The 14,105-nt window shown below is 42.1% G+C and overlaps 1 pseudogene; it reads left to right on the forward strand.

Moving 5' to 3' along the window:
* Positions 1 to 215: 215 nt before the first annotated feature.
* Positions 216 to 323, forward strand: LOC132573071 (U2 spliceosomal RNA; annotated as a pseudogene).
* Positions 324 to 14,105: the final 13,782 nt, after the last annotated feature.

The following is a 14,105-nucleotide window of genomic DNA, read 5'->3' on the forward strand; positions in this document are numbered from 1 at the left end:
CCACCTCATCTGATGTCCCATACAATGCCATATAGTAGTTCTCCCATACTTCTGGAAGAATAGTATTAGTAACCTGTGTGGAGAGTCTACCTGAACCACTGTTTACCAACTTCCAGAATAGTGACGGGTTTTTAAATTGTTTAGATAGGCTATTCTGGTTAGATAGGCTATTAAATTGTTTAGATAGGCTGGTCAAGGCTATTTAAAGTTTTTAAATCGCTTCTCGGCCTTTTGGCGAAGATCAAGTGTAGTACCTGTTTTATTGATTTATGATGCACACTGTATTCCTTCTTTCTTCCCATGGTTTAGACTCATAACCTCCTGTGAAGACAGATTCTAGTAGGTAGCCATGTTGATCTGAAGCAGCAGAACAACGTTCAAGTCTTGTGATACCTTTAAGACCAACGAAGTTTTACGCAAGGTTTCATGTGCACAAACACTTCTTCAGATACATTGAAATGGAAGTTACCAGTCCATACAAATAGGCAGAAGGTGAGCAGCAAATTAGCAGACTGCATAATGAAGATGTTTACCAGATTCAAGGACCAAACAGGAATAACAGACTTAGTTTATATGGTCACCATTTGTTGGATCATACCGGATGAACTTATTTGACAAAAGACTGGAGATTGATGGACATATTTATTTCCTTCATCACTATGTTTTCCCCTGAAATTAAACCCAAACAAATGGTAACCATATCAACTAAGTCTGTTATTCCTGTTTGGTCCTTGAATCTGCTAAACATCTTTATTATGCTAATTTATTGCTTATGCTCATATGTATGGACTGGTAATTTCAATTTCATTGTATCTGAAGAAGTGTGCGCACACACAAAAGCTTATACATTGAATAAAACTTTGTTGGTCTTAAAGATGCCATTGACTGGACTCAAACTTTATTCGCCTACAGGTTTCTCAGTCTTGTGATTCTTCATGGCAGATTTGTGTCCATTTATCCTTTGGCATTGGGTTTGACCTGTTTGTCCAATGTAAAGAATGGAAGGGCACTGTTGCCATTTAATGGCATATACAATATTAGAAGATGATCAAGTGTGAGTCTGGGATGGCATAGTTGATGTAGTTAGGTCCAATGATAATGTTGTCTGGGTGTATGTGGCAGCAAAGATTGCTTCTGGGTTTATTGCAAATTCTGGTACCAGTGTCCATGTTCAGATTAGATGTACTATTGTGGGTGAGGAGTTTTTTTAAGATTGGGGGGTTGTCTCTGTGCAAGAAAGTGTTTGTCTCCCGATGCCTGTGAAAAAGAACTGTCATTATTCAGTAGAGGTTATAAGTTGCTGATGTTGTGTTGAATTGTTTTGAGATGAGAGCTGTATGTGATTACTAGTGGTGTTCTGTTAATTTCTCTTTTGGGCCTCTCTTCTAATAGGCTTTCTCTGGGTATTGTTCTGGCTATGAGGTAAGCTAGTCTGAGTGAGAGTGAGGGGGGAAAAAGCTTCCTGACTGTCCCGGCCATGGCCTGTTGGGACTGCTGCTGGCACCAACCCCCCCCCCGAACTACTGCAGAACCCCCAGGCTGCCAACCAACTCCCCAGACCCACCCGACAACCCCAACACAAAATGGAGGCCCCCCTGCCTCTCCCCACTCACCCGGCGGGCCAGGAGGCCAGCACCTGCTGCTGAAAACAATGGAGCCGCTGGGGCCGGGGAAGCAGTGGTCCCGAGGAGTGAGGAAGACACAGGGGCTGCGGGCCGCCCAGTGGGGGGACGAGCTCGGCCCTGCATCAGAGGAAATGTCACCTGGCCCCTTGCCCCGATGAGCAGGAAGGGAGGGGCCAGGCTAGCCAGGCCATCAAAGGCATGCTGCTCCAAACCATGGCAGGCCCACAGGGCCTGCCGTGCCACACCCACCCTGTCAGCCAGCCAGAGCCAGTCCAGCGGGCCCTGGGAGAGGGAGGAGGCTGCTGGGCATCTGCCCTTAAAAGAGGGGGTGGTGCCTGGAGGATCCCTCCCTGGGGAGGAGGCACAAGGGCTGGGGAGGGAATAAAAGGGAGGGCTGGGTGGCCAGTAGGGAGGTTGGTGATGACCCACAGGAGTGGAGCTGGTGCCTAATGGAGCCTTGTTCGGCCTGAACAGAGAAGAAGAGAGAGAGGGGGGGAGCGGAGGCAGAGGAGAGCTGAAGGAACAGCCAGAGGGGCGACAGGGTGCTGTAACTTGGCCCTCCACTCCCGCTCTGAGGCCCCCCCCCCCCGGCCACCCAGGGTTGGGCCCTGAGAGGCAGACAGGCGTCAACAGCTTGAGGGGCAAGGCTCTTGGACAGGGCAGAGCATGACACTGACTGACTAGGATTTTGAACTATAATTATCTGTACTTTCTTTCACTGTGATTCAATGTTGTGTAGTAGTGATGACAGTGCCAGATGATGCCTTGGGAAACCAGGGTTCAAATATCCACTCAGGCATGAGCCTCACTAGGTGATCCTGGAATAGTGTCTGTCTTTCAACTTAAGTTATCTCACAGCATTGTTGTGAGGAGAAAAGCGGGGAGATGAGAGCCAAGTGTGTCACTCTGAGGTCCTTGAAGGAAGGTGTGGTTGCCATCCTCCAGGAGGCACCTGGAGATCTCCCACTATTACAATTGATCTTTCAGACAGCCAAAATCAGTTCCCCTGGAAAAAAAATGTCTGCTTTGTAGTGTGGAGGCTATGTTGTACCCTGCTGAAGTCCCTCCCCATCGCAGCCCCTACCCTCAAATCTCCAAGAATTTCCCAATGCAGAATTGGCAACCTTAATCTGAAGGCTAGAATAGCAATATGACAAGAGAATATCCCCCCCTGTAGAATTTGCCTCAAAAAATGACTCCAGCTGCTTCTTGAACAAGCTAAAGTGTTCTGTTGTCCTGATCTCTTGCTCCTGATCACCCGTCTGGCATACAATATTGATAGGAAGAGGTTTAAAGCATGATTCATGCTGAAACATTCATGAGCAAAGGTTCAGCTCTGCTTAAATTAATGGCAAATCAGCGGCATGGCGCTGTTTGTGGATCAGCGGCCACTTGCTTTGCCAGAGTCTGAAGAAAAATGTTCTCTGGAAGAACACATCGCATCATTGTTTCTGACAGCTACTAAGAAAAATATTTTAAATACCTCTTAAAATTGTACATGTAACTCTTTGTAAAAAGTGGCATCATCATCCCCCCCTTCATTAAGACATCAGCCTGGAATTTGTGGCATGCTAATTAACTCTGATTTACACAACCATTATTTTGGGAGTTAATGACTAGAGAATATTCTCTGATATTATTATGTAGCCATTATTATAACAAAGGGGAAAAATGAATTGTGGGAAAAGAGCAGAAAGTTCTGAAATACAAATATGTTCTGGTGCGTCCTGACTTTAGATAATAGGAAATGTGTATGTCATTCTGCATTATGAAGGAATACACAAAAACTCTCTCATTATTAAGAGCTGCCTAAACCATGCCTTGGAATTTTAATTTTTTCCCCACTAGAGAAAATGGATTAAACCTGATTCAGGGTTGGAACAAAGAGAACATTAGGCACAGGGATAATAATAATAATAATAATAATAATAATAATAATAATAATAATAATAATAACAACAACAACTTTATTTTTATATCCTGCCCTCCCCCGCCGAAGCGGGCTTTGGGATGCTGCCCCAAAGCAGCCTTGTTGTGGCCAGGGCTTTTTAATTATTTTTTTTTAGCAGAAATGCACAGGAACACAGTTCCAGCAGGCTTGGTGTCAGGGGGTGTGACCGAATATGCAAATAAGTTTCTGCTGGGTTGTGGTAAATGATCCCCAGATAGGGTTGCCAACTCTACATTGGGAATTTGGAAGTAGAGCCTGGGGAGAGCAGAGTTTGGGGAGAGGAGAATAGTGCCATGAAGTCCACCCTCCAAAATAGCCATTTTCTCCAGGGGAATTGATCTCTGTCCTCTAGATATCAGCTGTAATTCTGGAATATCTCCAGGCTCCACTGGAGGCTGATAACACTATCTGCAACTAGAATGTATACAAGATTTCCTGCTTCCCTAGACTTCTGTGGTGGTCTTCCATCCAACCAGGACTGAACCAGCTTAGTTTCTGAGTTCTGATGAGGTTAGACTATTCTGGTCAAGGCTATTTATCACACAGAATTCTGTTATTGTGCTGTGAGTCTCCCAGCACCCCACATTCTTGGCAGCTGCAGAGGGGGACATTGAAGACTTGGCCTAGGACAACAGAACTCTGTGAAATAAATCCTCCCTCCAGCTTGATCGTGAATGGATGGGGCTGTGGGTGAAGTCTGGCAGCAGCATTGGGCAGACAGGGGTGGGATCACACAATCAGACTCCAGTGTGCCACAAGCTGGAAGACAGAACAAAACTGTCTTGCAAGTTGATGACTTGACATACAAAGGCTGTGAGGAAAGTCAAATACATCGGATGCATGCACATGCACAATTTAGAAAGAGGGTTATTTACTAGCCTGTAGAAAAAATGTCATGTCCTTGGAACAGAGGTTTAATGTATGGAAATGGGCAGCTGAAGTTTGTGTGTTTGTGTGTGTGTGTGTGTGGCATGGAGGTAAATAGCACCACCTTCTAAATCTTAAAGGAGCAGGACATTTTCCTCCAATTTGTCCTTAGTTCCAGTGGGCAACCTTGTTTGGAAACACTGAGAATTCCAACACTTTACCTCAGCAAAGGAGGGCATTTCAGAGGCGCTGACGCCCTAAAAAAAGGACTGGCAAAAGGAGTTTAGAAGCCTGTTCTACTGTAAATTTTCCAGGGCAATGAGTTGTGTATCATGTGCCACTGGTGACTGCAAACAATTATGCGGAAGAAATGGCTAGAATAGATTCCAGTGAAGAAATAGATTCCTCTAGTATTGTTAATTTTAAAGAAGGGTTTTTGATGTGCTGAGGTATAGGAGTGAAATCCTTAGATTTTCACTGTATTGAGTTAGTGAACTGTCTGTGAAAGATTCAGATACGCCGGTACAGGCTATGCATTGGAGCAACTATCTGAGTTCCATCTGAATAATCCAAGTGATCTATCACAAAAGCATATCATTAGATCTATGGATGAAAGTCCTGATTTCCACCACTGAGCTTTCTGCATGGGATTTGGTGCTCACCACCCAAACTAATTAAGCACAATTATCCTAATTTGTTTATTATGTTAATGATCTGAATTAATTTATAGCAATTTAGCACGTATTATTAAAGATTTATTATGTTTTCTACCAAATGACTTAAGAGCTATAAATCCCATGGTTAAATGTAATTAGTGGAGACATATTTATCGACGGGGATAATTACATCTGATAAAAGTTCTTCAGTTAGGCTTAATTAAAACAGATTATTCCCCCATAAACGAAAAGTAAATATGGTAATTACTGGGTTGATTTTCATCGCAATAACAACAAAAAATTGAATATCTCAGCATTTTAATTTTCTAAAAGGGGTGGCAAAGTAAACTATATAACTGATTACTTCCCAATAAACGATGATTAATAATCCCTGAGAAAGAAGCCTTTTACTGGAGTAAACATTTTGCTACTTAATGACTAAAGGGCAGACAGTGCTCAGGAAAAATATCAACCATTAGTATGCTTTTTTAAAAAAAATAGTGGACTCTTGCTGTTTTGAAACATAATGAAAAATGTGTCAAGTAAATTATGTGTTCTTCCAATAATACTAACTAAATGTAATGGCACAGAGGAGGGGAGAAAAAGTTCCAAAGCACACTCACTCCAAATAACCATTGCTGATGATAAAATTGTCTAGTTTCTATGAGACAGGAAATAAATTTACCACTCCGCCCCCACCCTGCAGATGCCAGCGGAATATATTTAATGCCCATTGGTGTTCATGGAAAGAGTAAACCACAAATCTGTGCTTTCATCACTTATTTATTCCCTTTTTACAGAGTACTTTAGCCCCAGTCTTCCACTTCATAAATCATTTTGCAAATTTTTTTTAGACAAGCAATATTGTATACTAATGGATTCAGATGGAATCATGCATTAAAGTCTACTGCTGGGGGTAGGAATCTCTTGGGATACCTTTCATTCTAAGATGCCTCCATCTTGGGGCTATTACAGGTGCATCCATGTAACAGTCTTTCTTTCTTTCTTTCTTTCTTTCTTTCTTTCTTTCTTTCTTTCTTTCTTTCTTTCTTTCTTTCTTTCTTTCTTTCTTTCTTTCTTTCTTTCTTTCTTTCTTTCTTTCTTATTCCAAGACAAACACTGTTACAGAATTTCCAGTTTGTCATCTCTATAAATATCACACAAACAAGATCAAATCTAATTTCACAAGAAGCCATCCACTATTAACCTCAGGTACACTGATATGGGAAGAAGGTTTGGGTTGTTTTGTTTTGCAAGCCTTGTCAAGAGCTGTGAAAAGCTCTCTTTCTCTATGACAGTTTTTCCAAGGCTCATATGAAAGGCAAGCAAAGTGTTCACACTCATAATGCCATCTTGTTAGACACATGCTGTATTTACTCAATGTCATATTTACACTGTGATGTCATTGCATGTAGAATATGACCCCAGATTTACTGGCATCTGATTACCAGGAGGAATCATTTTTTTAAAGGAGCCCAAGCAATAGTTGATTGGAGAAACAAGCATCAGATCAGGTTGTGAACAGTCTGCTGTATACTGGTGGGGCTGGGAATAGATAAGGTGATCATGTATGGATATTTCATTAATCCATGGAATCCTCCATTTTTCGACAAAGAACAAAATGAATGAACAGTCCTAGTGTTAACTTAGAATAGACATCCAGATACTAACTGAACAAAACTTCAATAGAAAACCCTCTTTTATAGAGATATAATCAATTCAGTTTGAAAACAAAAACAAAAATAAATGAGGAGCATCAAGAATCAGGTCTGGCAATTATTCTGGTAACTGCTTTAAGATTAAAAACGATCATGCTAAAATAGCTCCCCTTGGAGGTCAGCGTCTGCAGCTTGTTTAAGTGCGGACATACATAACAGTAAAGTAGATCGGGAAAATACCACAATTTCATGTGTGATCCCACTGACTAAATTCCACAGACCGATTTCCCTCTCACCTTATGCTGCTCTTATGTTCCTCTTCTCAGCAGGGCTTCCTTCCGATTTCACACTATCTGCCCCGGGGCTGCAACTAGTGTCAGCTTTTTCACACAGCAAACAGAAACCTCTAAAAACCAGTTCCTGTTTGCAGCACGAAAAAGCCGACGCTAGCTGCAGCCCCAGGGCAGATAGTGTGAAATTGGAAGAAAGCCCCACTGAGAAGAAGAGCATGAGAGCAGCGTAAGGTGAGTGGGAAATCGGTCACAGTGTCGCTTGCAAGTCACAGGGTGCCTTCACACGGCAACTGCTTACAAGTGGATTGTGTTATTCTTACACAAAAAATCCAGTTGCAAAGTACATTCTTTAGTGTGTGTGAATGTACCCACAGATGCCACAAGAAAATCATATGCTGGTGTATCTTGGATGATCTAACTTTGGGGAGTTTTGGACATTAAGTTGCAGCTCACTCATGGTGACCCTGTAGGGTTTTCAGGGCAAGAAACATTCAGAAGTGGTTTGCCATTGCCTGCCTCTGCACAGTGACCCTGGTATTCCTTAACGGTCTCCCATGCAAATACTGATCAGGGCCAATCCTACTTAGCTTCCAAGATCTGGGCTATCCTGAGCTATCCAAATACTCAGTATTTAACATGTAGAGTCAGAAAATGTCCACATGCCTGCAAGATACACTGTTCTCCCCCGCAATCTGCAAACCAATATTTATTCATGGATTTTACTTTGGCTTGGTGCGAAATGTTCCTCATTCTATCCTTGCACCCACTAGTCAGAGACCTCTTTACAGGATGTTTATTCATCATTTCAGAGGATTAAATTCAGCTATCTGCAAGCCCAATTCTGAAGCCAAGTATTGCTAATCTCTTCTCTTCGTTTTGGAGAAAAGAAGCAAAAACAGAGGAAAACACCATTTCTTATTTTGCTCTCTGCTTAATCTTCACTTTCGTATGTATTATGTTTCCTGTTATTAATGTTTTGCAGCTTCCAAATTGGAGGCAGCCTTTGTCTCATCCAGAAGATATCTGGGATAGCATTTTCCTCACAGTTTTCATAGCAAGTGCCTGGTGAAAATGAGATCAGGGTCTGAATCCTAAATAAACCATCTCCATAGTTGCCCTGAAGGAAGACAAGAACAAATATTTCCACCCACCACTTGGTGTCCTTAGCTCCCTCTCCAGACCTACACAGATAAGTTCTATCCCCATATTCCTCCAGCTGAGTTTAAGGTTTTGTGAGTCTTTTAAAATGCTTGTATAAAATATGCATGATGTAATTCATTTATTCATTGGAAACTTCATTTGCCAGGCTTTTTGTCAAGTTCTTTTCTAGGCATTTGTTTATCTTTTGGCTGCTCAATGCCTTGATGGAAGGTTTAAGATTTCATCTTCAAGATTACTTGGCATTCACCTCCAAGAATGGAAAAAAATGCAAAACAAACATGTCTTCTCCTCCACTCTCCCCCAAATGTCCTTGAGCTGCCATAATTGTAAACCATTTTGCAAAAGCCACCACTATCACGTAAACTGGTTTCACAAGCAGGGTGATGAAAGGAACATTCTGTGGGCACATGCTTGCTAACCTTCAGGTGGTAGAACAAGAGACTATTAGCACCATGTAAATATCACAGCAAAAACAACCTTAGAGGTTGAAAAACAATATTTGTATTGCAATGGTTATTATCAAGACACAAACATTAAAAAAAACTTCCAAAAATCCAGAAAATTCACATTATCCACAACGTAAATACTACAAAAAGTTGCAGCGTTGAGCACTCAAGCAAGTAGAAGCTTGTAAGTCTACGAGAAGCAGTATAATCCCATTTCTGTTTGCCTTCCTCAGGTCTTAAAGGCTCAGGTATTGATGTTTTCAGCAACTTTTATATAATGTAGAACAAGGTGTAATAAACCTCATTTGTTTCTCACTTTGAATAGATGAGAGAATCACCAATCAAAATATTAGCCTTTCAAAGCTAACCTTTGAAATTATGTATCCCACCTACATAATTGTACAGTTGGCTTGATTCTCCTTTATTACAGGAGGTTCTAGATTTCCCCAACATGCAGCTATAACCATTTTAGAAACTTTAAAAAAATAAAAACAAAAACTTAAACAGTAGTAAAATATGAACGTAACAGACAATTATTGGGACATAATTGTCTGCTACGAAGACTGGGCTGCTGTGTCTTACCATGGTCCCCTACACAAAGATTCCTTACATACCTGCATTCAACATTTGCACACGATGTTTGATTAGGATATGAATGCTGCTAATATATACCCCAATGGCACCTTCCCCAACTCCATGAGCCCCCAGGTTGATCAGGACTTCTCCAGTGTGATACCCCATAGTCTCCTCTTCTGCTTTGTGGCCATAGGGGCAGGTAAGGGGGTAGAAAACGCTGTCCAGTCACAACTGACTTCTGTTGACCCTGTAGGGTTATCAAGGCAAGGGATGTTTAGAGGTCATTTACCATTGCCTGCCTCTGTGTGGTGACCTTAAACTTCCTTGGTGGTTGCTACCCAAATACTAACTAGGGCCATTTCTGCTTAGCTTCTGAGATCAGATGAGATTGGGCTAGCCTCAGCTATCCAGAGGCAGTTCTACTTCTTAGTAAGATGGCTCATACTCTGCTGTGTAATATGTAACAGTGTCGCAGAGCCACATTTTTTGTTTATAGTGTTGTGACGACATTACACCTTAGAGATCTGCTAAGTCTCCACTGCAGAGAACTCCTTTACCAAAACAGCTGAAGTCCAGACAAGAAAAGTAACAGAGCAAGTCCTATAGCAGGGAAAGGTTGTGGCTCAGTGGTAGAGCATCTGCTTTGCGTGTAGAAGATCCCAGGTTCAAGCTTCAGTGAGTACAGCTAAGAGGATCAGGTTGAAACACCTCTATTTGGGAGCCTGAGGAATTGCTGCTCATCAGAGCAAGCAAGGTTGACCTTGATAGTCCAACTCAGTATAAAGCAACTTCTTGTGTTCACATGCAAAATTTATAATCTGCTTGTTGATTTATATGTATGTGTTGGTTATTTATAAAGGGGTTGCTTTCTAGCTTATTCCATCCCTGGAAGCCAGTGTGGTGTGGAGGCTGTATCATTAGACTACGATCTGGAAGACCAAAGTTTGAATCTTCATTTTGCCACGGAAGCTTGCTGGGCGACATTGGGCCAGGCATACACTCTTAGCCTTATTTTACCTCACAGGGTTGTTGTGAGAATAAAATGGAGGAGAGAATATGCAAGTCTTTTTGTGTCCCCACTGAGAAAGGCAGCATATAAATAAAGTAAATAAAAATAAATAAAGTAAATAAAAATAAATCATAATTAAAAGGTTTTGAAAACATGCCTCTCATCTGGCCCTCAGAGTGACTGACTGAATGCCAGAAAGGATGCGATGTTGTTAGAAAGTCCATTCTTACACATCATTTCATGGTCATAACAGTTACCTGGGAACCATTGTCTCTTCTAACCTTCACCCACAAAGGGTACTTAGGCAGGTATTCTTGGCAGTGTCGCATCATCTCTTGGGCCTCCACATTCCATTCCGTTCCAGGCCATTTTAAATGGAATAATCAGGAAGGGAAAAGGAAGCAAAACTGATGTTCACAAAGAGCAAGCTTGAAATTTTCAATGTTTTAAATAAAAATATCCTGTGTTCTTACTCTGAGAAAGTTTTGAAAGGAAAGTTCTTCTAATGGGATGCAGACTCTAGTAAGTGGAACAGAAGCACAGCACAATTTAAGAAGGTATTCTGTTGTATATCCCCATACTGAATTCAACCAGTACACCAAGTAATGGCTAATGTTCCAGACTGGCTGAAAGAGATGAATCTATTTACATATTTGTGGTTCTTGAGGAAACCAGGAGACCTGGCTTCCTGTATTTCAGGATCAACAGCTTTCCTAGTAATCCAATAGGGATGCCACCCAACAAACCTTTGTAACAGTCTGATCCATCCACAGAGCTCTCAAAAGACCTGCTTGATTCACTGCCTGGGTAGCAGAGGGTGCCTCACTCCCTCCCTCCAATTGAACAAAACAACACCCATCTTTTTTCCAAAGCTGATGAAGGCTCAGGTTTCAGTGAATCAATTGAAACAGAAAGAATACAGAAGGTGTCAAAGGGTGCGCCATGAAAGATACAATAAGCCAGGCTTATTTTGAAACCAACTAACCAGCTAGGGAACTACAGACCATTGCTGAGTGATGCTTCTCAAAAAAGCCACTGGGGATTTTCTGGTAGAGCATGGGATGACCTGAGCCAAATAATGTCATAATATAGAAATATCCGGAAGTTAAATATGACATCACAAGGCGTAGAGTCCTAAGCAGTTAAACCCTTCTAAGCCCATCAATTTAAATGGATGTGAAAGAGTGTGTATCTGCATAGGATTATCCCATGAATCACAAGTAGGTCTGTTAATTTCCGGTCATTCAAAAAGTGGAAGGATTATGTTGATACCATAAAAATCTGTTAGTAGATAAAGCTATCTACTATCTCCGAACCCTCCAGGCGTCCTGTTTCATCAGCAGCTCCAAAGCTGTGCATATTTATTCAGAAGGATGTGGCTGCTTTGATGCATGTTACCAATGAGCACATTGATGGGGTCTGGCAGAGAGAAGGACATTTGTTTCCCTTGTCAAAAGCAATGATGTGTAGTTGTGTTTTCATAGTTTCCAACATGGGATTTCTTTTCAGCCATCCAAACCATTTTTTAAAAATTGGCTTTATTTGGCATTAAGGGCTGCACAATCTGGTTTTAAAAACAAACAAAAGGATTGAAAGGAAAGAAGTACCATTTCAAGGTCAAGGGTCACAATCCACTGTGGTCTCATGAATAAGGTTCATTGACATAAATGAAAGATTTCATGGGAATGGTAGTACCCATCGCAGCCCATTGCAATCAATTGTGATAGATTTATTCAAAGCTCTATTTGAGCCATGGATGGTGTTATGCCAGCCCCTGTAATTCAAACATAGATCAAGGCATCATTGGATGAACTGCTCTGGTGCCCAGTTAATGCAGGGGGGAGAGGAGAGAGGTTTATCAGCAGGCTCAACACAGAAGCTGCCTTATAATGAAGAAGAAGAGATCAGATTTATACCCTGCCCTTCACTTGGAGTCTCAGAGCAGTTTACAATCTCCCTTCCTTTCCCCTCCCCACAAGAGACACCTTGCAAGATAGGTGGAGCTGAGAGAGCTCTTCCAAAACTGCTCTTGAGCAGAACAGCTCTGAGAGAACTTGTGAGTGACTCAAGGTCACATCAGCAGGTGCATGTGAAGGAGTGGGGAATCAAACCTGATTCTCCCAGATTAGCATCTACACTCCTAACCACTACACCAAACTGGGTCTCAGACCCTCCATCTAATTAAGTCAGTATTGTCTACTCAGACTGGTAGTGGCTCTCCAGAGTCTCAGATACATCACCAGCTTTCTGATGCCTTTAAATGGACATTCTAGGAGTAGATATGGGACCCTGTGCTTGCAAAGGCTCCAACCTTCAGGTGGGGCCTGGACTTCTCCCAGAATTACACTGATTTCCAGACAATCAGTTCCCTTGGAGAAAACAGCTTCTTTGGAGGGAGGACTCTAGGGCGTCACATACCTGCTGAGCTCACTCCCCTGCTCAGTCTCCATCCTCAAAGCTCCAGGAATTTCCCAACACACAGTTTGCAGCTGTATATTTTCACAAAGCCAATACGCTATCACAGAGTCAGGTCCTCTTCCCCAAAGTCTTCCCATTCAGGCTTTTTCTGCACAGTGCTATAAAGGAGGGAAGGTGGGGATAAGAGACTGCTTTTTAAGTTATTTTCCTTAGAAAGATCTCTTCATTAAGAGTGGGAGGTTGCTTCCCCATCTCTGTAGCATCTGCTGAAGGGATGGAGATTCTCAGATCTCACTGGATGAGATCCAAGTCCTTCATAAGAAGAGTCCTGCTGGATCTGACCAGTGGTCCACCTAGTCCAACATCCTGTCTCTCACAGTGGCCAACTAGATCCTCTGGACAGCAAACAACAGGGTATAGAGGCTGAGGCCTTCCTCTGATGTTGCCTCCTGGCTCAGTGATTCAGAAAGTTAGTGACTCTAATTGTGGAGGTTCTCCTCAGTCACCATGGCTAGTAGCCACTGATAGACCTATCCTCCATGAATTCCTCTAATTCCTCTTTAAAGTTCTTCATTCCTGTGGCCATCATTACATCCTTTGGCAGTGAATTCCACTGCCTATCAGCTTCTTTGGATGCCCTCAAGTTCTAGTATTTTGGAGAGAGAGAAACATTTGTTTTTGTCCGCTGTCTCCACCCCATGTATAATTTTATAAACCTCTACCATGTCCCCTCTTAGTAATTTCTTTTCTTAACTGAAAAGTCTTAGAGTAACTCTTCAGCCTTTCTTCATAGGGAGGGTGCTCCAACCCCTAATAATCTTGGTTGTTCTCTTCTGCACGTTTTCCAGCTCTGCAATGTCGTTTTTGAGATGCGGTGACCAGAACTGTACACAGTGTTCCAATTGAGGCCACACTATAGAGCTATACAGGGGTATTACAATATCGACTGTTTTATTCTCAGTCCCTTTCCTAATAATCCCTAACACAAAGTTTGCCTTTTTCACCATTGCAGCACACTGTGTTGACACTTTCATTGAGCTATTCACTTTGATCCCAAGATCTTTTTCCCACTCAGCCTCAGCAAGTTAAGCCCCCATGAGCCTATATTTGATGCTGGGATTTTTTGTCCCAGTGTGCATCACCTTGCACTTATTAACACTGAACTTTCTTTGACACACTGTCGCTCACTCACCCAGTTTGTAGAGGTCCTCTTGGAGCTCTTCCCTGTCAACCTTGGTTTTCACAATCCTTAATAATTTGTTGTCTTCTACAAACTTGACCATTACACTGCTCTTTACACTACTGACCTCTCTGATGCTTTTACTGCTTCTGCCAAAGAAGCAATTGAACAAAAGGCTCATGTTGTCTCATGACAGAGCTGCCCATGGTTGTTGCAGTTATGGGCTAAGGTTGCCAGCTACAGATTGGGAAATACCTGGATTTTG

The sequence above is a fragment of the Heteronotia binoei genome, chromosome 5 (assembly GCF_032191835.1).
Source record: "Heteronotia binoei isolate CCM8104 ecotype False Entrance Well chromosome 5, APGP_CSIRO_Hbin_v1, whole genome shotgun sequence".
NCBI classification, from domain to species: domain Eukaryota; kingdom Metazoa; phylum Chordata; class Lepidosauria; order Squamata; family Gekkonidae; genus Heteronotia; species Heteronotia binoei.